Source organism: Caretta caretta, chromosome 9, assembly GCF_965140235.1.
Source record: "Caretta caretta isolate rCarCar2 chromosome 9, rCarCar1.hap1, whole genome shotgun sequence".
Classification (NCBI taxonomy): Eukaryota; Metazoa; Chordata; order Testudines; family Cheloniidae; genus Caretta; species Caretta caretta.
This window is the reverse complement of record NC_134214.1, coordinates 22681863-22708826: the sequence shown is the minus strand read 5'-3', so window position 1 is coordinate 22708826 and position 26964 is coordinate 22681863. Positions and strand designations below refer to the sequence as shown.

The 26964-nt window shown below is 39.5% G+C and overlaps 1 protein-coding gene and 1 long non-coding RNA gene across 3 annotated transcripts in view; one reads left to right on the top strand and one right to left on the bottom strand.

The window, feature by feature from the left end:
* SCHIP1 (schwannomin interacting protein 1) overlaps positions 1–26964 on the top strand; it is a 121020-nt gene that overhangs the window by 7391 nt on the left and 86665 nt on the right. The window lies entirely within an intron of this gene.
* LOC142073168 (uncharacterized) overlaps positions 12777–26964 on the bottom strand; it is a 40938-nt gene continuing 26750 nt past the window's right edge. The window contains exon 3 of the long non-coding RNA XR_012669869.1: positions 12777–12830. This is a non-coding gene — a long non-coding RNA (uncharacterized LOC142073168). The remainder of the gene's footprint in view (positions 12831–26964) is intronic.

Genomic DNA, 26964 nt, shown 5'->3' with positions numbered 1-26964 from the left:
GATTTCAGGAACAGCTCTGACCAGACTCTACTGTAATATGGTTTGCACTAATCTATATCTATATCTTGCACTAATAAAAAAAAGTTACAGTTGTGTTAAGAACTATGTTAAAGCCATGCTATAGGAGGTTAGTCTATGGCATGATTTCTGCTAATAATTATTCAGAAAATGTTTCCTATCCACACTGAATGCTTTGCCCTTATCTGCGCTTACTCCCCACCACCACCCTGAAATTTCCCATTGTTGTTTCTCTCTGTAGCAGCAACAGTGGAAGCACTAATTGCATCATTGTTTCCTTTTGCTCCCCCTGTCTGTTATATCCTCCTGTTTGCCTTCTGTCATCTTAGATTGGAAACTCTGTGGAACAAAGATCATCTTTTCATTGTGTTGTATCATATCTAGTAGGCTGTCGATTAATCGCAGTTAACTCGTGCGATTAACTCAAATTCATCGGGATTAAAAAAATTAATTGGGATTAATCACAGTTTTAATTGTACTGTTGAACAACAGAATACCAATTGACATTAAATATTTTGGATGATGTTCTACATTTTCATATTTATTGTGTTCTGTGTTGTAATTGAAATAAAAATGTATATTTTTGCTTACAAATATTTGCACTGTAAAAGTGATAAACAAAAATAGTTTTCAATTCACCTCAAACAAGTCGTGTAGTGCAATCTCTGTTGTGGAAGTGCAGTTTACACATGTAGATTTTTTTTTTGTTTGTTCCATATCTGCACTCAAAAACAAAACAATGTAAAACTTTAGAGCTTACAAGTCCACTCAGTCCTACTTCTTGTTCAGCCAGTCGCTCAGACAAACAAGTTTGTTTACATTTACACAGCTAATGCTGCCCTCTTCTTATTTACAGTGTCACCAGAAAGTGAGAACAGGCCGTTTGCATGGCACTTTTGTAACTGGCATTGCAAGGTATTTACTTGCCAAATATGCTAAATATTCATATGCCCCTTCATGCTTCAGCCACCATTCCAGAGGACATGCTTCGATGATGCTCGTTAAAAAAATAATGTGTTAATTAAATTTGTGACTGAATTCCCTGGGGGGAATTGTATGTCCCCTGCTCTGTGTTACCTGCATTTTGCCATATATCTTATGTTATAGCAGTCTCGGATGATGACCCAGCATTTGTTGTTCATTTTAAGAACACTTTCACTGCAGCTTTGACAAAACGCAAAGAAGGTACCAATGTGAGATTTGTAAAGATAGCTACGGCAGTTGACCCAAGGTTTAAGAATCTGAAGTGCCTTCCAAAATCTGAGAGGAATGAGGTGTAGACAGAGCATGCTTTCAGAAGTCTTAAAAGAGCAACACTCCGATGCAGAAACTACAGAACCCGAACCACCAAAAAAGAAAATCAATCTTCTGCTGTTGGCATCTGACTCAGATAATGAAAATGAATATGCGTCGGTCTGCACTGCTTTGAATTGTTATCGAGCAGAACCTGTCATCAGCATGGACGCATGTCCCCTGGAATGGTGGTTGAATCATAAAGGGACATATGAATCTTTAGCGCATCTGGCACATAAATATCTTGTGACGCTGGCTACAACAGTGCCATGAGAATGCCTGTTCTCACTTTCAGGTGATGTTGTATACAGGAAGCAGGCAGCATTATCTCCTGCAAATGTAAATGAACTTTTTTGTCTGAGCGATTGGCTTTATAAGAAGTAGGACTGAGTGGACTTGTAGGCTCTAAAGTTTAATATTGTTTTATTTTTGAATGCAGGTTTTTTTAATGTAATTCTACATTTTGTAAATTCAACTTTCATGATAAAGAGTTTGCACTATAGTACTTGTATGAGGTGATTTGAAAAATTCTATTTCTTTTTTTATAGTGCAAATACTTGTAATCAAAAATAAATATGAAGCGAGCACTGTACACTTTGTATTCTGTTTTGTGATTGAAATCAATATATTTGAAAATGTAGAAAACTTCCAAAAATATTTAAATAAATAGTATTATATTATTGTTTAACTGTGCGATTAATCGCTATTAATTTTTTAAATTGCTTGATAGCCATAATATCCAGCCTAGTGAGCCCCAGTCACAGACCAGAGCCCCCTAGGCACTCTTGCACAACTAATATCCAGCCTTGTGTCTAGACTTGGTCTGAACACAATTGTTAAAATGCCTGCAGCCTCTTCTGTCTTGTTTATAATAGAGACACCACTGGTAGACTTGAACAGATAGCAGCAGCACGAGCAGCAGCAGTGGGAAATTATAGGACAAATTACTAGTGTAGACACATCCTAAAACTGTGCTGACTGTATTTTATGTGCTGATGATTGTCAAAGGAGCTTTAAAATAAAGCTCCATTGTTCTCCAAGGGAGCAATATCATATAATTTGTTAGATCATTTTTTAAAGAAAAAATATGCTTATACACATACTCTTCTGATGTGGGTTGTATTTAAACTAGCAGCTCTGAGGTTGGACATGTGTCATCTTACCAGTCACCTGAGTTATGAGGATACAAGTACAGGTGATGGGGTCCGACGTCCTGGAGTAAGGGAATATTTCTGGGACTTTTTGGATCCCTTGGAGAAATTTAAATTCCTTTAAAACTTTAATCTCTCTCAGACTTGCACAGTGTGTTGAATAATTTCATCAGCTGCTACTGACTTGAAAGTTGCGCTGTCTCAAATTTTTCATAACTTTTTGCTAGGTTGGGGATGCATGTGAAAGTGTTAAGTTGGCAAACTCATCACATTCATTTGTTTCTTTTGGGGACAGCTCTTCTAACTGCAGCATTAATTCCATATTGAAGAGAGACTGCCCTTCTGTAAACCAATTCTAACTTGCCTAGATCATGCTTTGGATTTATGGGTTGCTTTAGACACTTCTTAAGCGTCTTAGACCTTCATCTGATAAAGAAATTATATCTTTTCAGAAGATACTTAATGCTCAGAACATTCCTTCACAACTATTTTGGACTAATCTCATCATTCAGGTGCTGGAAATCTGCTGCCAATATTTCTTCTTTACTCTCTTTTCAATTACTGAGTCTTAGCTGCATTAGAAAGAATACCAAACATGTCATGACATGATTTATGGTACTTAGTATCTGTTGTATTACAACCTTCTTTTGTGAATAGGAAGCAATCCCCTTCTATTTGCAGCCTCAGTAATGGTTCTTACAGAGTTAGCATTAATGGGCTTAATAACATTTTTTCATCATGTCTCTCTGAACAATAGCTACGATCAAGAGCATATTTTCTGAAACTCATACAATGTGTATTTCATAGTCTCTAAAAGCCTGAAAAAACTAGTAAATTGACTTAGCAAGATGACTTTTACCTTTTAAAAATGTCTCTTGCGCTTGAGGTGATTGCTGGATTGATGGCACTAGAAAATGAATTCTGGTGTCCATGGAACAGATTTACAGTGGGCAATGGTAACACAAGCTTATCTTTTCAGCCCCTGCGACTGTTCCTCAATGCAGATCTGCAGTAGCTTCCTGTAGGGCTTAAGAGGGTGCTGCATTCTCCATGCCCCTTTTCATCCACTCAGCCTTTCAACTCTTCTTATGTACGCTGTCAAGAAGAATGCTGGATATGGCGCTTTGTGATGTGAATATACTTGTTCACTACAAACTAAACTGAAACACACCAGTTAACTCCATGCAGATCACTGAGTAATCTTCAGACAATAACAGTTTGGTTACTACTTAATTTAGCAGGATTTGAACATAAGAATGGCCATACTGGGTCAGACCAGTCCATCTAGTACGGTATCCTGTCTTCTGACAGTGGCTAATGCCAGATTCTTCCAAGGGAATGAACAGAACAGGGCTATTATCTAGAGATCCATCTCCTGTCATCCAGTCCCAGCATCTGGCATTCAGAGGCTTAGAGACACCCAGAGCATAGGGTTACATCCCTAACCATCTTGGCTAATTGCCATTGATGGACCTATCCTCCAGGAATTTACCTAATTCGTTTTTTAACCCAGGTATACTTTTGGCTTTCACACCATCCCATGGCATTGAGTTCCATGGGTTGCCTGTGCATTGTGTGAAGAAGAATTTCCTTATGTTTGTTTTAAACCTGCTGCTTAATTTCATTGGGTGATTTCTGGTTCTTGTGTTGTGTGAAGGGGTAAAATACCACTTCCTTATTCACTTTCTCCACACCATTCATAATTTTGTAGACCTCCATCATATCCCCCCTTATTAGTCTCTTTTCTAAGCTGAACAGTCAGTCTTTTTAATCTCTCCTCATACAGAAGCTGTTCTATACCCCTAATCATTTTTGTTGTCTTTCTCTGTTATTTTGTAATTCTAATATCTTTTTTTGAGATGGGGCAACCAGAACTGCATGCAGTATTCAAGGTGATAGTGTACGAGGGATTTATATAATGGTGTTATATTTTCTGTCTTCTTATCTATCCCTTCCCTAATGGTTCTTAACTTTGATAGCATTTTGGACTTCTACTTCCATTGAGCAGATCTTTTCTGAGAGCTATTCACAATGATTCCAAGAGCTCTTTCCTGAGTGGTAACAGCTAATTCATTTTGATGCCCCCAGTCACCCAGTTTTGAGTTGGGGAAGTAGTGGGTTTTAAGGAGAGGCAGACTGGCTCTGAAAGGAGACTTTAGGCATAGGGGGTGCACAGAGGAGTACCTGCACACATACAAGATTGCCAGGAGGAAATAAGGGAATAATTAGGCAGGTGCCTTGGAATGTGTGAAAGGGATGAGCAAGGGTGCCTTCATACTTTACAGGTTTCAGAGTAGCAGCCATGTTAGTCTGTATCCGCAAAAAGAACAGGAGTACTTGTGGCACCTTAGAGACTAACTAATAAATTTGTTAGTCTCTAAGGTGCCACAAGTACTCCTGTTCTTTTTTCATACTTTACAGTCAGGCTATCAGAAAGTGCTGGGTGGACCAGCAGCCCTTTCTGCTGGGGAGAGAAAGTGGAAGTTGGAATTTTATTTGTCCGCCTAGCTCAGTTATATAACACAGTGTTACTGCAATGGGGGGAAAACGTCAATTTAATCTGGGGAGGTTGTCCACATTATGCACACAGTAACACTTGATTTGTGCACATGTGCAGTGACAGATCTTTGACTCTAAACAAGAAGTCTCTATGGTCTCTGGGAGGTTAGTTGTTCTGCTATTAATGGTTTGTTTGCTCACTGCTTGGAGGGAGGAATATTTAATAGTTTGGAAGCATGGGAACAACATGCTGGACTCTTCCATGCTTATAAAGTGTGCACTTGTCAGTTTTTGCCCAGGAAAACTTAACACAAACATGTTCTTTCCTCCACCTTTACCAGTAGACAAGTTCATTTTGAAAATGAGCATCTGGTTTAAAATACTGAGCTGTAACATCTTTCTACCTATATTGCCCCTGAAACTTAAGAGCACAACAGGATGAATATTGAATGACTGTCTCCCTTCATCTGATCACTTTTATAGGGGCTATAATTTCATTTCATTTAATTAATTAATTTAATAATTTAACTTTTAAAAATTGATTTAATGAGCAGTTTTGAGCCGTGAAAATGATTATCTTGGCAAGAGAGCTTCACAGAGCACAGTCAGTATTTGTTTTGTCTTAGTTGACAGCAAAAATGAATATTTTCATTAGCCTGAAAAAATATTATGTCTTTAACCAAACAATAGGTTGCTTGCTTTGCATGGCTTATTTTACAGATGTAATTGGTTGTAATAACTGATGTGATGTGATGTAATGGTTGATACATCATTGATTCATTCGCAGCATAATGTGGCAAAGTGACAGTGTACTTTGGCCACTTTCCACCCAGCTCAAAGGTTAGATGAGGCTGGCAAAGTATTAATAATTTGACCAGAAAGTGCATTGTCATTTAGCTAAGAAAACACTCTAATATGCGATGTAAAGTTTTTTGAAGACCATTTTGAATTCCATAGATTCAAAGGATGTTTTTTGTGACAGCAGTTCGGGAAGATCACTATAGTTACTCAGTTCAGCTCAAAGTTTTGTTGCCATTACAGAGGCTGTCATTAATGAAAGTGTATGTGGGATAGCAAAAAGTTTTGATAAATGGCTGTTCTGTATATGAGTACTCAACACATATATTATGGATACAAATAAGTTGGCTGCACTCCATAATCGTTGGGTAAGTTAATATTTCGTACAGTATGTAGAGATAGTTAAAATGAATTGATAGAGTTTGTGCAGACTGTGAGTTTAGCTAACAATAAATGTCTTTTTTAATATGCTTGTTTGTGGTAGGGAAACTGCTACTCTTATAGTTGAAATAGTTGGAAGGAAAGTAACTGAGTTCAAGGATTTATACTTGGTATAGAAATTAGCAGCATACTAAAATCTTGTATTCTAAAAAAGAAAATAGTAAAATGTATTCTAAAAACAAATCTAACAGTTCATTTCACCAAAGCAGACTCTATTTTGTGTCAGGGAAAAGCCTACTTCAGAAGTATACTTTCTTTGTTGTAATTTTTGGAACCAAGATGTTTTATAGTCTAGTATCTTGGGGGAGGGGGGAACACTTCAATGTTTCTTTCAACTTTCACTTAAATGTAAGCAAGTATCTTTTGTTGGGACAGCAGTAGGAAGAAAAAATATACACTTGAGATGATAATATTTATGCATCTGGCACTTGAAAGTCAGCTACAATAAATGAGAGTTAGGGATTTTAATACTCATAACTGACACATGCTGCATATAACCATTATTTTTAGTGTTGAAGGGAAACATTTGGTGTGAAAAAGAAATATTAACTTTCTGCCTTTCAGCAAAATAGTATGGGAAATGTAACACCTTGCATTATAGAAAATTAGAATATAGAATCTAAGATAGTTATCTTATAAAAGCTATCTTGTAAACTGAGGATAGTATTGAAAAGTATAAAAAGAGAGGTCTGTTTATTCAAGGTAGCATAAAACATCTTCTGAATTGAGGAATGAACTTTCCAAATTCCAGGCTCGGTCCATACCAGATAAAATCACATGACCAGGGCAAATGAGTTTGCTGCTAACAAAGATTGTCAATAATAAATATAAGATTTTCCATGCCCAAAGTCTTCCGTGTATATAATACAATAAATATTGCAGACAAAAAGGAATTTGGCCCGAGTGCAATTAGAGAGAAGATACTAAACGGGGCCAAAACATAAATTCATAATCTCCCTCCAACTGTATTAAACAAGAAATAACAGCCTCCCACCAAATACTTTAAAAAAAAATAAAAAAAAAGAGAAAGAGAGAGAGAGAGAGAGAGAGAGAGAGCCTCAACCAGAATGATGGTACAGAGTTGGTCTGGCATATATCCAGAAGGAAAGCAAGTGGAGAAGACCTTGCTCTCTTCAACGCTCCAGAACAGGACGGTCATCAAATCCGAAACAAGTCACTCATTGCTGCCACAGCAACAGAATTTAGGGCAGGTAGACAGTTCCTCAGATAGACAGGTTCTTTTTAAAATGGTATTAGTAAGACTCTGAAAAGCCTAACATATAAGGTATCAGTTAGAATGACAACAGCAAAGCAAAAAGAATGATTTTATTTTTCTCTTGTTACTACAAAGCTGATTTAAATTCAGTAACTGATGCTTCTGGTGATCTATTTCTGCTAGTTAGAAAAAATAAAGAGCAAGGTTTGTATAGTGATTATTTTCAAGGTTTGGTTAGAAACAAGGTCAAAAATCAAATTTATGTATTAGTTTTCTGAGTTGGACAGATGTCTTTATTTCTCAGTTTCTCTTTCTTCTAACTACCAGAAAATATTACAATAGTATTTTTGTTGAGAGTTTTTGTGTGTGACATCAAAGGAACAAAAACATTTATTCTTCATCACATGAAGGTCACAGAGCTGTTACAATGCGTATTTCTGCCTGCTTGGGGACTAGATCTGCTGGTCACTGGCAGCAAGGGAATGCTTTGCCACCTGAAGTTCCAGCCAGTTTTCACCACCTCCTTAGCATCGGGTGGCTCAGCCAGGGCTTCCTGCTGCAGAGCTTTTCTGATGGAAATCCCAGTCATGTCCTAGGGCTGCATATGCCTTTTGGGGAGTTTCGCCCCTCAACTCCGCTTCCCCTTCTCAGATGCTGCTGTAGCTAATGCCCATGCAGGCTTCAGGGAAAGAGGTAGGCCACGGAAGCCAGAAGCATAAGGAAAAGGCTGTCTCCTGCTCCAGCCCCTTACTTATTAGGAATCTTGGCCATCTCTGTGGGCAAATGGCGGTTTTCCCTCCATCAGCCCACTCACCACTGTAGGCGCAGGAAGTAGAGGTTCGGGGGGTGCTGCAGCACCCCCAGGCTTTGCACCCGGTGTTCCAGCTGCCAGTCCTGTGTCCCTGCTGCAAGGGGTCCCAGCTCCTGGCCTCGCTGCTGCCCAGGGGCTCCACTGGCAGCCCTGGGTCCCACTTGGCCACTGGCCCCAGGTCCTGCTCAGCTGCGGGTCCTGCTCGGCTGCCGGCCCTGCATGCGGTGTCCTGGCTGCCAGCTCAGGGTCCTGTCCAGCTGCTGGGGCACCAGTGGCTCCGCTACCAGCACTTGGGGGTTCCGCTGCTGGCCCCGCATATGGGGTCCCGGCTGCCAGCCCCATGCCCGGAGCTCCGCACCCACTCCTAGCTGTGGCCCCAGCCTCCTCTGCCTTACCCGTGTCCACGTTCCCACCTCCCAGATCCACAGCCCTGCTCCCGGCGCCAGCTCAAGGGGGTGGTGAGGGGCGCAGACCGGGGCAAGAGGGATGCATCTCAGCACCCCCACTACAAAAACGGCTCCAGTGCCACTGCCCCCCACTGGGTAGGATAAGAACCAGGAATGACTGGAGAGGCTGGCTGTGATGGGCAAGATGTCTTGGAAGTCCTGCATGGGTGGGGTTGCCTCAGTCTGCCTCCCATGCAGAAAGGGCAGAAAAGGAGGCAAGTAGGATTGGAAAAGCTGGCAAAAGGTGTAAAAATGCTGAGGCCACTGCAAACCCCACAGATCCCCAGAGCAGTACTTGGGAGTTTGTGCTACTGCCCCACTTGTTTCAGAACCCAGTGGATCAAGAGTCAGACAAATCGGCAGGCTTAGTAGCGAGTCCTTAGAGCCCCCAGCATGCCCTTGATTACAGAGCTCAGCTTCCTCCTCGCTCTCTGCTTTGCCTCAGGCCATGAAGTGAGGGGTGGAAGTGGGCTTTGGACACTGCCAACAGCAGAAAGAGCTGTATGGGCTTTCAGGCCCAGTTGTCTCCCTCCAGTTAATAGGCCTCCCAGTTAAAAGGCTTTCCTACAGATATTGCAGTTTGAGGCTTCCAGGGGAAATGCAGCCTCATATGGCCTGTATGGATCCTGTGTCTGAGAGAACTTTCCACTGCTCCCCCGGACTATACAAAGACAGGAAGGAGAGAGCAGCAATGATAATGTTTAAACTATTCTGGCTAAAGAGACTATGGTTCTCAAGACTTATTAACCTAACATTCAACCTCCCAAAGCCTTTACCTCATGGACGAGCTCTGCTGTAGCAAAGACATATTCTGCACCCCAGACAAGTTCAAAACTTGGATTAGGTGATTTCCACTCTTGTCGACCCTAGAAAGAAGCCAACTAACAGAACTTAGTTCTAGCAGCTGATGCAAAGTCTGTGGTTTATCTACCATGTTACAAGTCTTGTGTTTCTCCCAGAATACTGAATTATGGGTGTATTGGAGTGTTCAGGCTAAAAGGTTGTCTCAGCACTATCATGTTCTCCGCCGATTCAGGAAACTTAAATTGTCTACAAATTCTGATATTAAATGCTTCCTTATGGCAACTCCCATGATTCAGTCCCAGAACACAACTTTGGAACCTCATTCTGAATCTTCCTGTAAGCGTTCAATTGGAGTAGTTCTGAAAGTGTCATACTTCCAGTCCATTAAAGTAGTCTTCCCAATAGCCACTATTTCCTATCAGGTGAGATTTTGAAGTTCAGAGCTTTCTCTGAGGCCCACTATTATACTTTTTATTCACACAAGTCATCCTCACAGGTGTCTTGTCAGCTTTCATTGCCCAGTAAACTTAATTTTTTTATCACAGGAGTCAAGAAATGCTCTTCCATCTGTCAGATTTCTTTAGAAGCACTGGGCAAGTGCTATGGTACGCTACGTTGAGAGAAGTTAGGAGGTCCATGTGGCCATCAATTCACCAAATTGGTCTTCAGTCTTCAGCCAATTCTATTTTTCTGCAGAAATCATCTTCCTGCTGTCATATTCTAATAAGGGGAACACAGAGGATATATAACTCACCTTGTTTTGGATATCCATATTTAAAGGATTATCCTACTTCCCACCCTGGAAGCACACTTCTGTGAAAATCTCACTGTAACAAACCTGTGGACCTCAGTATAATGAGACATAGAAAAATGCATTGAAACTTACCTGAAAACTTCCTTTCTTCAAATAATAAGGTCCACAGATCCAGCCACCCTGGAAACAAAGGGGTAATTCAGAGTCAGAGATGGATCTTGACATCCAAAGATTCAGGTTTATTTTGTTAGGGAAAATTATCCCTTTGCTGTGCAATAGGAAAACATTGTTTATTCCCCCCCCCCCCCCCCCCAAAAAAAAAAAAGTTTAGTTAACACAATCTCTTATTTAGGAAAGAAGGATGGAATTATCCTGGAAGCTTTTGCACACTCTAATGGGGCAGGGAATTCTTAGGGATTGCCAGTGACTGACAGCTCTGGTTCTGCAAGCAAGACGAAGTATGCAGTACAATGGATCAGTGGACCTTATTACTCAAGGAAAGGATACTTTTCAGATGAGCTTGGGTGTGAGTCACCTTATTCTGTACTTTTAGCTGCTTTTAAGAACTTCCTCTGTAAATATGTTACTTACAGTTATTAGGACTGCTGTAGGTCTGTATGATTGAACCAAGTAAAGAACCCCACCTTGATTAGAATTAATAAAAATATTTGATCAAGAGGTCCTAAAATTTTGGGAAATATTGGTAAAGGAATGGGAGGGTTCCAGGCTCAGCAAATTTGAGAGCTACTGCAATAGGGGCCTAAATCTGGAATAAATGTATCAATGTTGATTGGCCCATAATAATGCAATAATATTAATAAGATCCACTAAGAAAGCTCTTATTGGCAAATGCAGCACAATACTGTTCCACACTTTATTTCATATATTACTCTTGGGGGAAGTCTGCACCAACAAAATTCTGCACACAATATTTTAAAATACTCCATATTTTATTTGTCAAAGTAACACAATATAATCATGTCAGTTTCAATTATTTTGGTAATTTATTTCAAAATACCTGTCAGCAAGTATGGCTGTAGCAATAAAGACCAAAAAAAATTCACAAAATGTGTATTTCACAAATAGATTCCTTACTAGGCATATTTAATACAGAACTTTGCATAATTCATTTAAACTACAATACAGAAACATATTCCTTACTCCTCCAAAGTGAAAAGGCTTGGGGGGGTCAGGGGTAATGGAGGAGCTGAGGGAGAGGGAAGTAGCTGGGAGTGAACCTAGAGGGTTGTTAGGTGTGGGTGGGAGAAGTATGGATCAGAGTTGGTTTTTTTCAGGGGTAGGGAGAGATGGTTAGGAAGTTGGGGAGCCTCCCCCATGCAGATCCGGGGTGACCTCTAGCCTCTCCCATTCAGTCAGGCATATCTGCCCCCGTCCCCGTGTGTCCCTGCACCCTCCCTTCCATTCAGCCCCTGGCTCAATGCTGTCACTGCACTAGCTCCTGAGCCTGCACCCCAGTCTGTCTCTCCCACTAGTCCTTCTGAACTTCAGTCTGTGATCCCTCGCATGTGCCCCACTCTGACCACCTGGTGTCTCCTCACCTGGCCCTGCTGTGAGGAATGCAGCCTCTCCAGCTGGCTCCAGCCTCTCCTTGGCACCACAGCAGTCCCTCGTGAGTGAAAAATGTGACTTCGGTGACTCTCCAGCAGAATCTATATTCTGCAGAGAAAAAAAATCTGCGGGGGACATGAATTCTTCGCACGTGCATTGGTGCAGAATTTCCCCCAAGAGTAGTATATTTGCGAAGGGTGGGCCATAATGGCATCAGTTGGAGTTTCTCCTGAGATGGGATACGTGCTGCATGTCAGCTATCCATGAGAGATATTTTACTCATTCGCCTTATTTACATTAGAGACTTTTATTTTCATTTTTCCTCCTGAGCCCTGTGAACACTAATGATTATGTCATTGCTGTCTCTAGTGCAGCTCTACCATTGCTGGAAAAGGGATACACAATTTTCTAGTGTAAACTTTGTCATTGAGGGAAGCCCCATGGAGACTGTCTAGTCTATCAGTCATGTCTAAGGTGATTTTACAAAAAATTCCCACCATTGCTAACATGAGTGACATGAACACTTGTGTAACACTGGTATTCACGACAGAAGGGTTTTTTGTTTTATAAATTTTTTCTTGATAGAACACAAGAAGCAATAAATTTTGTTTCCTCTGGGCTGCACATTTTAAATTGTTCTCCTCCTGAGCCATTGTCTTGTGTGTATGTGAGAGGGAGAAAGTACCTGCATAAAAAATATAACTTTTTCCCCCTTCAGTTTACTAAAATAATGAACTTCCCATGTGGTACATTTCAGCCCTTGTTAAAATGATAAAAGTAAGCAGACAGTCAGAATACCACATCATTAGAGGAATAGTTTGTTACAATGGAATCATTTAATGTTTGTCAGATGAGATTGCAGAGACCACTAGTTGTGTCAGGAGCTCCATCAGCAGTATTGTTTCCCCGTCTTAAATCTAACTTCTCAGTGAAATCCTAGAATGAAGAAAAACGGAAATGTTTACTTCTCACCTGAAGTATCTTCTGAATGTCCTTATTTGGGAAAAGTACTTGAAATTTTCTTTTTCCCCTGGAAAAACAAGGAAAATATGGAAGGGAAAAACAAACTATCCCTTTAATATCCAGTGCAGGCTACCTAGCAGAGACCCAAATTTGAGCCAAACATTTTGCTATATGATGATTAAGCCCTCTTTAAGAATATATAAGGTTTCTAAAGTACAAAATATCACCATGAGTTTTCAGACCCTTATCTGAGCAATCCCATTGAAATAAATGGGACTACTCAACGAGATGTTTGGAGACACTCAATAAGCTTTAGTGTCTTATGCTTATGGCATCTATACAAGTTGCTGTATTTAAAAAAAAAAACATACTGAGTAATTTTAATTTCTATATTATATTTTTAATTTGGTGATTTTAAAATAAAAACCAGTTACTGCACCACAGAAATGTAAATTAATGGTTTTTCATATTAAAGTTGTGTTACCTTGAGATGAAATTTTTCATTCGCTTCTATATAACTGTGCAGTGATTAAATATTGATCAAGGAGAATGAAGTGGTGACAATCGGAGGCCCAGTCTGTGATAAAAGCTGATGTGTGTTAAGATGGATGTAAATAAATCCCTGCAGAGCTATAATCTTTTTGGTTGAGGGGAAAAATGTGTGTTAGCGGTAGAATTTCCAGGAGCAGTAATAAAATGAAGTCAAACCATACACACCCATAACACTATAAAAATAACCTGTTTTCATTTTGACTAAAGGATACTTTGTTGCCAAGTAAAGGATTTAAATAACAAAACAAGGATTTTCCTTCTGATTAACAAGTATGGCCTTTGAAGCCTATGTTAGGTCTTGTCTTGCAAAATTAAAATATTCTCGTGCAAAAATTAGAACATGAGATTTAAAAATATTTCAATTCAAAATTTAAATTAAATAGAAGTTGCTTGTAGGGCAATATTTGAAATACCTTAGATTTCAGTTTTTAATTACAAACACTTCAGAGCGTCTTGTTAATAAAAGTGTGGAGTGAGTATTTCAAACTCTCTACATTTGTAATGACGAACAGTTTTTTCATAAGAAATGTGTTTTTACTGAAAAACTGATATTTTTATTGGAATGAGCGAGGGGAAAAGTCACAATTTTATGCCACTATGACAGGGGTGGCCAACCTGAGCCTGAGAAGGAGCCAGAATTTACCAATGTACATTGCCAAAGAGCCACAGTAATACATCAGCAGCCCCCATCAGCTACCAGTGCCGACTGGCAGCCCTGCCAATCAGTGCCTCCCCCTCCCTCCCCGCACCTCCCAATCAGCTGTTTTGTGGCATGCAGGAGGCTCTGGGGGGGAGAGGGAGGAGTGAGGGCACAGCAGGCTCGGGGAGGGGGCAGGAAGGGGTGGAGTGGGGGCAGGGCCTGTGGCAGAGCCGGGGTTGAGCACCCCCCAGCACACTGGAAAGTTAGCACCTGTAGCTCCAGCCCTGGAGTCGGTGCCTATACAAGGAGCCGCATATTAACTTCTGAAGAGCCGCATGTGGCTCCGGAGCCACAGGTTGGCCACCCCTGCATTATGAAATCCCAGTTCAGTATATGAAAATAATTACTCTTTTTAAAAATAGTTGAAAGAAAATCTGACTCTTCTAGTTCCTGCTTGTTGCTCAGTATAGCTATTTTCTTTTATAAAATAAATGTTTGTTTATACTGATCAGATTGCGTGAATATCCTGACACTTGTTCCTGTAGACTGAGGATGGATACATGACGACGCTTATGATTAGGTCGTTCTAGACAAATGTAGCAGCAGTGTAGACACCAGCTACATGATACAGTAGTATCTTTCCAAGTGTGGCTAAAGTATTCTAATAATGGCATTAACATGTTTTGAATGTTGATCTTCATCAGGGTGGATTTGATTTAAATCATGATTTAAATCACTAGTCAGGAAGACTGGATTTAATGATAGATTTCTACATAAAAGTGCATTCTTGTAAACCTTAATACATATACAATCTTAATACATAACCTTAATAACTCCGAGATAGATGTAGGTTTCATTTTTAGAAGGTACACACTATAAATTTTTGAAGTGATTTTGAAAATTTTTCAGATTAGTTTTACAGCTATATCAGAAAATGAATGATTGTTTGGTTATTTCATTTACCAAAGGTAATTGAAGCAGATGCTTCACCTCCCAGTGACTTCATAAATATCCCCAATTCAACAGGTTAATCATTAATATTTGGAGGATTTTCTTTCCATTCTATTTGAAGGAGAACATCACCAGACAGACATTTAAATTGTTTTATTTAACTAAAACAATGCTATGTATTCTGGATTTTTTTCTTCAACAGCAAATATATAATATTTTAACAAAACAAGCATATGAATTTTTGAATTTAGTTAAACATTCAAGTTTTTTTAAAATCAGGTTTGTTTGTTAAAATTGTTTTTAACTAAAATAGTTAAATGAAATATTTTAAAAAAACAAACAAAAATAAAATCGACTGTGTCAGCCAGGTCAACATGAGAAACTTAAAATATTGGCTTCTGCAGTTAAGTCAATCATCTTCACCTTCATTTTCCTGTTTGTTCATAATCTGGAAAAGAAAAACAAGCTTTCCTGCTTTTTCAGGTCTCAAACAATTTCTCAATTTGGAATGAATTAATCCAAAGGAAGAAAATATTCTGTCTACGCCAGCAGAAGAAGCTACTGCTGTTAAAAGTGAGATTATCACTTCAACAGTCTCTGAATCCAGTGCTTAAATGACTTCCACCAGTTCACTGGTGTGACTTTCTTTAAAACATCATCCACAGACATATACTTCTTGAATGGTTCACCCTTAGCTCTGAAGTTTATTATAGTTGGCATTATGGAGGGATGATTGCTGGATGTCCATGTCATAGCCAACTCCTCTTCTTCAGCAATTAAGGTTTGACCCTGGTACCAGGCACTGAGTATATTTGTAAGAAAATGAGCTGGAGATCATGCTTGTCCCATTTGTTTTTTTTTTTTTTTTAATGCTTGGAATTTAACTCTGTCATTGCATATTTCTCTTTTTAAGATGTCAGTCAGTTCCTTCCAAATTTCAGCAGCGTCAGCAATAAAACAGCTATTTCCCTGCATTTTGTTCAAGGCTACAGAAATAGGCTTCAGGGTACTCAGCATGTGTTCAACATTTCTCTTAAGCCCAATGTTGAGAACTTTGGCTGTGACAGTGCCATCTATTTTGTTCACAAACTGTCATCAGATTAGGCCACTTCTTGATATAGTGCTCAAAACAGTCCACTACTGAGTTCCATCGCACATCTTGTGGGAGAGTTAGCTTGGTTCCTCCCACTTTTTTCAGAGCAGCTGCCGCAAAGCAGTTGTTACGGAAGTATTTTGCAATTTCAACTACATTAACCTTTATTTCTGGAACACTGAAGTCTTTGGCTAGGAGGTACATCAAATGAGCACTGCAACCGTATGTTATTAGCTTGGGACTCTCTTCTAAATAATTTCTTCTCATCTTGGATACATTTGCAACATTGTCTGTGACCAAGCTGCATATTAGACCATTTGAATTTTTTTTTTCACGGTTTATTATAGCTTTTACTGCTGCTACTTGTAAGTATTCTGCTGTGTGCGTCTTTCCTGATGTATCGATTGTTTCTGTAAGGAAGACATTCCCTTCTTCTGTTGTCACACAAGCACGTGCAATAGGATCATTGTGGACATAGCTCCACCCATCAAGACTCAGGTTAACATATTTACCCTCTAGACCTTTTTGCACACTGCTCAATTTCTCTTTCATACCCTTTATCCAGCAATTTGCCTGCAACATCTGCTCAGTTGGGTAGACTGTATCCTGGTCTTAATGACTGAACCATATTAATGAAGTGTGGGTTCTCAATCATACAGAAAGGAGAGTGTGTTGCATAAAGAAACCTGGCAATTATTTAATCAATTACCTCTTTTTGTAATCTGCTGGTTCTTATCACAAACTTATCTATGGTTGTTTCTGGATGGTGGAGACTTTTTTTCTTATTGCTACAGGTGATATACTGTGGCTATGTGACATACATGATGTGACTGAAACACTATCATTGGCAGATAACTCTAAAACTATAGAAAATGATGGTGATCTTGAAGGTGGATAGTCTTCAGAATCCTGTATGTTGAGGATGGATTCTCCTAAACAAAATAAGTCAATGCAGTTATTTAATTATTATTACCATACTGCTCATTTAGTGTTACTCATTGCATTCACTGACACTCAGTACTACTTTAAAGATGAAATTGGAAAAGGAAGATCTGCCTATTTCAGCTATTTATTTTTTATCACAACTGCATCTAAAATGGTAGTACTATAGAGTAATAACTATATTTTTTGCTCAAACATGAGAATTCAAGAGTAGGTCAGAAGGAAGACAGGCAGTCCTTAAGAAAGAAGTATGAAATAAAAAAGTTTACCAACCTGAAGATCCTGCATGTTCAGACATTCCATTCATCATCTTCAACACAGCTTCCTCCTGAGAAGGAACACTTCTCATGATGTTGTTTCATTCGGGCAACCAGGTCTTGTATTTCTTTGTTGCGCTGTTTGCATTTTGCACACATGCCTGTCTTACCCACAGGTAGAGGAACTTCATTAAAATATTCCCGAACTGGGTCTCTTTTATGGCCTGCTGCCATTATAGGTTTTCCCTTCTAGTGAGAGAATGGTATGGTAGATCTCAAACCAATGAAGGCTACACTCAGAAAGACCTCAAGACTTCTGGAGTATGCTGCTCAGTTTCACTTTTGTTTCTACTGCCTGTCCCTCCCTTCTCACATTTATCTCCAGACTTCTTCTCCTTGTCCAGATCTATTCCACCCCCAACAATCTTTTCTATTCATTGAACTTTTTGAAACTTTGCACTTTTAGAGAGAGGTAAGGGATTGACTCTGTGTACACAAATTTGCAGAGGGACAATAGGGTTGAGGTCTGTTATTTTTCACCTCTATACAATATTTATTTATTTTAAAACATTTTTTCTGTTAACAAGCATGTTATCTCTGGAGACACAAATCCACAGTTTGAGAACTGCAAAATTAAGCATCTCTGATGCTATCTTCTAGACTGAGCCCCATTGGGTAGAGAGAAAGATTAATATATACAGAAGCCGCTGTAACCCGATTGGGTCCCTAATCCATGAACTATTGGAACTCATTTACAAAACTTTTTCTTAAACATGACATTAATATATTGTCTCTTACTATAGAATTAGAATTCGTAATCCCTATTCCATGATGAGACATTGTAGCTCAAAGATATGTCTTAATTAAAGCTATTTTTCATAGGTTTTTTCCTCAAAAAACATTTTATCAAGAAAATCCAATTTAAATAAAAAACCCCGTTTTTTTTTATTTAAAAAAACATTGCTTTTTATCCAACCTGATCTTTATATAATTTAGTGTTTGGGCTTGTCTACACGAACAGTTGGTCCACAGTATCGGGGGGGTAGCCGTGTTAGTCTGTATCCACAGAAACAACGAGGAGTCCAGCTGCACCTTAAAAACTAACATTTATTTGGGCATAAGCTTTCGTGGGTAAAAAACCCACTTCTTCAGTAACATCCCGGGCAGGACATGAAACCCTTCTCCACTGGGCTAACGATGTCCCCTCACACTGACCAGTCTGTGATCCTTGCTGTGAGGGAGCTGGCATACAGCTTGTAGATGGTGGAGCAGAGGGAGATGGGCCTCCAGTTGCCGGGGTCATCTTGTTCACCTTTTTTGTGGACGAGCACTGCGGAACTAATTGCATTTGTTGAAGATGGTGGCAAGCACCAAACAGCCGGGGTCTCGCTTCTTCAGCAGGTGGTAGCAGATGCCATCTTTTCCAGGACGCAGTGTTTTTGGTCCTCGTCAGCCTTGCCAACACCTCCTGTGGGGAAAAATCTTGCTCCAAGTCCTCTGTGAGGTTGATCCAGGGTAGCAGGAAAAGGCACTCTGGATGTTGCATGTTGGTCTGGGCTGAAGAAGTGGGTTTTTTACCTATGAAAGCTTATGCCCAAATAAATCTGTTAGTCTTTAAGGTGCCACTGGACTCCTCATTGTTTTAGTTAGTCCACAGCAATCTGGAGTGAAAATCTATCCTGCACTAGTTTGCAGTGCACTAATTATCCATTTGAACCCTGCTGCCCTGCACTAACAGTTAGTAGTGCGCTTTGATCTACTCCCATTTCAGTATATTAGATCATGATGGGAAAATAATTTTCCTATAAATATTAGAAATGAACCTCAGGTTTGAAGATACTAGAGTATTCCTATTGTTCTGAGAGTTTCCTACTTTTCTGATGGTGTAAAGTGACAAACACTCTATCTTTTGTTTTTTACTATTCCCAAATTATGGAGGCATTTGAGTGTGACAGATGGGTCTTGGAGGTAGTAAATCTGGTTGACACCACCTGTTTTTGGCTTCTTGTTGGATGACTTGCAATCCTCCTTTGAATGAAAAAATTACAGGAACATATTGTAACAAAGTATTTTAAAAGTTAAAGACGTGCTCATTCATATAAACTAAAGAGACCATCTAAAGTTCAAGGGGGTCAGTATGTCTGGATGGAAAGTACAGAGATGAGATCTAAATGTCTTTTAACTAGTAATTAGCAATAGTGAATAAAGAAAACTATAGAGAAGTGTGTAATTCTTTATGCATATAAAAGCTTGCTTCAGTGGTAGTGCATATGGTCCACAGAGAATAGAAATGCTTTTAGTAAGTTGTTAAAAATTTAATCTTAACTTTTTTATTTAATGTAACTATTATATTGAGTTTATTAAAATGGGACTTGGGGAATATCAGCATTACGTATTTGTGTTTCTTACGTAGCCATTGCTACAGTGCATATAGTTGTACTGTATAGTTTTCTTGTCATGTAGTAATTTTACATCAAATTGTTCTTATCAATAACAAAAAACTTACCCACTTTATTTAATTCTTTATTGTATATGACCCTAATATTAAATGAATATTCAAATGTTCTAACATAGGTTCTTATACAAGATAGTTTCCCTTTTCTTTTCTCATTATTTTTCACATTCAAAGTTGGAAAGACAGGTCTGTTAAAAGTGACTTGCAAATGAGGGGAAACAGTTTTGCCTCCCCCCTCTCTTCATGATGTGTAAGAAAAACCTGTTTTTTTAATCTATTTTTTTCTAGTTTCTGTTGGCAAATGAAAAGAAAATAATATAGGGGTGGGGGAGGGGGTTAATACACTGTTCACCTTTTAGCTTTTAAAAAAATCTGATTGCTTAAATCATCTATATGGGAAGGATGGAGATAGAATTAATTAATATTAATAGAATAATGTTCATTTTGTCTATTTATGGTCTTCAGGGCATGGGCCATATTGTATTTCAAAATCATAGAAGCATAGAAATGTAGGGCTGGAAAGGACCTCGAGGTCATCTAATCCATCCACCCCTACACCCCTCTTCCTCCATGCTGAGGCTCGATTAAGTATACCTGGACCGTCCCTGACAATTATTTTTCTAAGCTGTTCTTAAAAACCTCCAATGATGGGGTTTCCACAATGTCCCTTGATAACCTATTCCCGTACTTAACTATCCTTACTTAGAAAGTTTTGCCTCATATCTAACCTAAATCTCCCTTGCTGCAGATTATGCTGATTATTACTTGTCCTACTTTTGGTGGACATAGAAAACAACATGGTTGTATGCACAATGGGGTTTTGATCCTCACTGGGGTAGGGGTCAGAAGACCCAATATAAGGTGTGTGGGGGAAATGACAGACCTGTTAATTAAGCAAAAAGTCAGTCTTGCTCACTTTTAGCCAAAAAGCAGAAAGGAGGAGAGGGGTGAGTCTCGATAAAGCAAAATGAAATTATGACGACTTAGAGAAATTTTGGCTCCACTGAAGTCAAAGGGAGTTTTGCCATTGACTTCAGTGGAAACAGGATTTTACTCCAAGTCTTAGGAAACTTTCCCAGCTTCTTGGTCGTCTGTAGAAGTGAAAGGGAGCAGAAAATCAGGGGAACATCCATGATTGTAAGTCAGTGGTAGGTGCAGTGCAGAGATCAGGGACCTGGTAATCCTTCTGTTTTTAAGACCTTTTGGAAAAATGTTTCTTGTCAGGAGATTAAAATGACAAATATTTTTATTTTTCATATCACTTAAAGGAATCATGCACTTACTGCATTGAAGTTTACAATTCTGTTTGACATGCAGGAATGTGCTATTGCTATATTTATTTTGTGAAGTTTCCATAAGAAACTCGAAAAGTAGAATGATCTCTCAATATTACTGTGGTGGTAGTGGTTCTACATACATATGTACGGTATGTTTAAAAATATTTAACTAATGTTTCAATACCAAATGCTTCTATAATAAGTATTTTTCCTGGGGTGGGGGCAGGGATGGAATTGTATTTAAATTGACCATAAATATATTTTGTTTATTATTCTGTATTTTTAAGGGAGGCTTCTTGGTAACTATTTTTACCTTGATTTAAGAACTGGACTAGGCAAAATAGCAAACCCCATAGAAATATCCCAGGCACCTGGGACAAAATCCTGGCTTCATTCAGATCAATGAAAGTTGCCATTGACTTGAATGAGGACAGGATCTCCCTCTACCCCCAGCCCAGAGGTGATGACTGGTAGTCAAAGACACTTTTAATTTGTTTTAGAGTGTTCAGACATTTGAGGGTAATAACCCAACTAGCCTTGGCAGAAATTACTACTGATTAATGCGTTTAGATGCAGAAGTAGAGAAAAATGGAGAGAAAAGAGTAAAATGTATGGTGTGGAGAAATATCCTGGCCTCTTTGAGAGTCTTGAATCCAGTGTCATCCTCAGTTTCCGGCTAAATTAATTATCTGCTAAGATACTGCAGTGTGATCTAAAATTTTCTACAGCACAATCCTATACCGGAAATAAACAAAACAGTACTTTGAAAAAACTTGTTACTAAGTCAGCTCTTTCTGTTGCATTGCTGTTGACCTCATTAATCACTAATGGTGTAAGGCTCCCCATCTCTGGAATTTAGAGGCAATTTAGTGGTGTGGCTGGAGGCTTCAGGACTAAGCCCTGCCCTTCAGATCAGGCCACCAGATTTTTCTATCTTCTGGTCATTTTATTTTAGAACTTTAATTTTTATTTCATGCAGTGGCAATATATAATCTTTCTTTCTCCTCTCCCAGATCTGGTATTGGCACTATGTTGGCTTTAGCCATCTGAATCCACCACTCCCAGTGCTTCCCTTCTAGGACTTCTCTGCCCTCACTCAGGTGTGGCAGAACTGTCCTGCAAACACCACGTTAAATCTAAGTAGTGCTATGTGAGGTTCCAAGGCTCTACAGAGAGTGCCCTGCTTGTTTGCATCCAGCCCAGCCACCCCCACACCTCTCCCTTGCCACGGTACAGGGCTCAGAGTTAGAACCAACATACAATGCAGAAAAGCCCCAATCTGGAGCTTCTGAGCATTTTGGAAGAGAGTCTAAGGATGAGGAGGACATAATCCAGCCAACTCAGAGAGTACTTCCCACTAGAGATCTGGGCTGGAAGGGGAAGAAATCCTGAAGGGATCCAAAGTCTGTCCTGTTCCTTCTCAAGATGCTGGATATGTGTCCTCAGCTTCCCAGTGAAAAGAAGCAGGACTTCTTCAAGCCAGGATAAATAGTGTGCTGCCTGAGCCCTGTGAACAGTCAGCAGAAGTACCATACCTGAACCACTTTAAAACAAACAAAAAAAAACCTTGCAGGATTTTTCTAGGACAGGATGCCAGTTGCTTGCAAGGACCTCATCAATATTAACAAGCATTACTAGATGCACAGTTTCCTATAGGCATCTACTTTGAGGACATCAGAACATCCACATAAGGACTTCTGTTTAAAACCAAGTGTTAAACTAAGATGTTATGAGCTATCTTTGTTTTTATATAAGTTTTGGAAATATAAGTTTGCTGCAGCAACAGCTGTATTGGTGAAAAACAAACAAACCTTCAGAAGGGATTTCTTTCAAAAAGATTCTTCATAGACCATAAGAGTGAGGATGCAAAGTCTCCGCTAGATCCGTTCAGACCAAAGATTTGTCATGTAGTTAGTAAGGAAGACCTTCTTGGTGTTAAGCAAGTGGCTTATTGTCTAGGTAGCTGATTCTTACTTGGAGTGAGACATATCATAGAAATGTAGGTCTGGAAGGGACCGTGATAAGTCATCAAGTCCAGCCTCCTGTGCTGAGGCAGAACCAGGTAAACCTAGACCATCCCTGACAGGTGTTTGTCCAACCTGTTTTTAAAAACTTCCAGTGATAATGGAGATTCTACAGCCTCCTTTGGAAGCTGATTCCAGAGCTTAACTACCCTTATAGTTAGAATTTTTTCCCTAATATCTAACCTAAATCTCCCTTGCTGCATATTAATCCATTACTACTTGTCCTACCTTCAGTGGACATGGAGAATAATTGACCACAGTCCTCTTTATAACAGCCCTTAATGTTTTTGAAGATGGTTGTCAGGTTCTCCCCCCGTTCCTCTCAGTCTTCTTTTCTCAAGACTAGACATGCTCAGTTTTTAATCTTTTCTCAAAGGTCATATTTTCTAAATCTTTCATCATTTGTGTTACTCTCCTCAGGACACTCTCCAGTTTGTCCATATCCTTCATAAAGTGTTGTGCCCAGAATTAGGCACAGTACTCCAACTGAGACCTCACCAGTGACAAGTAGAGGGGGACAGTTACCTCTTGTGTCTTACATATGACATTCCTGTTAATATAGCTCAGAATATTTGCCTTTTTTGCAACTGCATCATGTTGTTGCCTCATAGTCCATTTGTGATCCACTATAACCCACAGTTCCTTTTTCAGCAGTACTACGACCTACCCAGTTATTTCCCATTTTGTAGCTGTGCATTTGATATTTTAGTTGCTAAGTGAAGTACTTTGCATTTTTCTTTATTGAATTTCATCTTGTTGAACTCTGACCAGTTTTCTACTTTGTCAAGGTAATTTTGAATCCAATCCTGTTCTCCAAAATGCTTGCAACCTCTCCCAGCTTGATGTCATCTACAAATTTTATAAGCATACTCTCCACTCCATTATCTAAGTCATTAATGAACACATTGACTAGTCAGCCCCAGAACTGACCCCTGCAGGACCCTATCTAATACATCTCTCACCCCCCCCCCCCCACAAGTTATACAATGAACCATTGATAACTACTCTTTGAGTATGGTCTTTTAACCAGTTGCATAACCACTTTATAATTTCATCTAGACCACATTTCCCTAGTTGGCTTATGAGAATGTCATTTGGGACTGTGTCAAAAGCCTTACTAAAAATCAAGATATATCCCCTCTATGGATTCCCCCTTGTGCACTAAGCCAGCAGTCCTCACAAAGAAGGAAATTAGGTTGGTTTGTCTTGATTTGTTCTTCTCAAATCCACATGGGCTATTCTTTATATTATCCTCTGTGTGCTTACAAATTGATTGTTTAATAATTTATCCCAATATCTTTCCAGGTATCACAGACTGACTGGTCTATAATTCCCTAGATCCTCTTTGTTCCCCATTTTTAAAGATAGGTAGTATGTTTCCCCTTCTCCGGTCCTCTGAGGCATCATCTGTCCTCCTGAGCTCTTGAAGATAATTTCTAATAGTTCCAAGATTGCTTCAGCTAGTGGCTCAAATCCCTAAGACGAATTTCATCAGGCCATGCTGACTTGCATATATGTAACTTATCTAAATATTCTTTAGCCTGTTCGTTCCCTATTTTGGATTGCATTCCTTCCATGTTGTTGTTTATAGTAATTGTGTTGGTCACCATTATCTTTTTTAGTGAAGACTGAAGCAAAATAGGCATTAAATCCTTCAGCCTTCTTGATGTCATCAGTGGTTAGCTCTCCTTCCCTGCTAAGTAGTGGACCTATGCTTTATTTCATCTTTCTCTTGCTCCTAATGTATTGAAAGAACCTCTTATTGCCTTTTCCTGTCCTGTGGTAGGTGTAATTCATTTTGTGCTGTAGCCTTTCTGATTTTAACCCTACATATCCCATATATCTTGGGTTCTGCCCTGGTCAAACCCTTGATGTGATTTGTTACTAGAGCATTGGCTTCTAATTTGCTGGCTTCAAGGAATTTGTAATATACCCATGAATAGCAGTAAATCATCCTAAACGGATATGTTGTGCGTCCAAATTTACAGATGAGGAACTTTTTGGGTAAAGAGAAATTAGTAGCTGAGAGAGCAGATAGGCCTGAACCCTCATTATCAGAGCTAGCATAGCAATCCATTGGTCACTGTTAACACTAACAGTAATAAAGAAATGGCTGCTCTCCTAGCAGAGGATGAAATCTGGACCAGAAGCTTCCAATGAAACCTAGATAAAATGTTTTCCAAACCAACAAAATCCTCAGCATAACAAAGATAAAATGAATGTTTGTGTATGAGAGCTCAATTCCTGTACAAGACTCTTCTTTCTGATCCACCCTCTGTACCCAGAGTCTTAAGAAACAGCTGGCATTAGTCACAGCAAGGCTCAGTTTGCAAGTTATGCACCTAGCCCTATTCAGACAACACACTGATCAGTGCCCATTCATAATTTAACAGCTGCTGGAAAAGGATTCATACCCACCAGTTGTTTAAAAATGAAGAAGAGCCTTTGATTTCCACTACAGAGAATTGCTTACTGAGGGATAAAATAGACTTGGTTCTGGCTATAATGTTACCTTGCTATAAATGGTAAAGATTTGTAAAGATCCAAAGCTTCATTGCATGAGTCATTTTCTGGCAGTGGTCATCTGTAGCCAGTTATAGGCGGTGGCTAGGATTGCTGGTGTAGAGAAGTGTAGTTCAGCAGAGACTCTCCATTAGCCCCTTTTGTATTTTGCTATCTAGACAGAACTCAACCAGGAAATTTCTTTCATTGACTTGGTCAAGTTATGTTTCTGGTGCCAGGGAAACAGACTCTTTGAGGCAGGCACTTCCTCTTTGTTTGTTCTGTGCACAGTACAATGGGGCCCTCACATCTAGATGGTACCATAATACAAATATTATAATCACCGAGTTCTGGTGATCTCAGCTACTGAGTGTTGGTTGGAATCCTACAATCAGGCACCATAAAAATAGGAGTACAACCCAGCGTTGTATAGATAGTCATATCAGACTATTTGAGTGTCCACAGCTGCTCAGATTATACAAGTCTGTGGCTGGCCTTCCAAGTCACCATTAACTCCAAAAGGCAGGTTTGGGAATTTGTTCCTCTCTCTCTCTAAGAATCATGCTCCTGTGGTCATGAGGAAAAGATGGTTGTTATAGCTCTAGAAACTTCTGTCCAAGGTTAAGTTCCTTTTTCTACAATTCCTGTGCGTAGCTCTCCCATCATTTTGTTCTAACTCAGCATTCTTTGAGAGTTCTGGCATTCCTAGCGCTCTGGGGTCCTGATCTATGACTAGAGCTCCCAGGCAGTACAGTAATACAAATTCATAATAATATCCCAAGAATACAGGAGGTACATATGAATTTATACCCAGTTTATCTCATTCTATCGAAAATGCCAAGGCCTTAGGGTCACAAAAAGTTGCTACAGGCAAGAAGTTAAAATCCTGCTCCAGTTGGCATGCTAGTCATCTGGGAAACTTCTCAGAAGTCCCTAGGGCCTTGGGGGGAAGGGGCGGATGAGCCTCATCAGGGGAAAAATTGCAGAGTAAGTTTCCATTCTTCCTCAGAGGCATCCTTTGGTAGGAAGATGCTACCAGGTTGGTTCCCACATAACTCCTCAGTTTACAAAGCTCTTGCTTGATTTGGGGGAAACTTACATTCTTGCCTATTATTCTACTATGATAATTAAAACTCTGCTTATCCTTTCCCTCATACTTCTGTGATTCACTGCTCAGTACTTTCCATTAGTAACGAATGAGGATAGAAGCTGTGCAACAGATAGAAAATTATCAGATAAGAAAATTTTCATTGGTTTCAGAGTAACAGCCGTGTTAGTCTGTATTCGCAAAAAGAAAAGGAGTACTTGTGGCACCTTAGAGACTAACCAATTTATTTGAGCATGAGCTTTCGTGAGCTACAGCTCACTTCATCGGATGCATACCGTGGAAACTGCAGAAGACATTATATACACACAAAAAGAAAAGGAGTACTTGTGGCACCTTAGAGACTAACCAATTAATTTGAGCATGAGCTTTCGTGAGCTACAGCTCACTTCATCGGATGTGA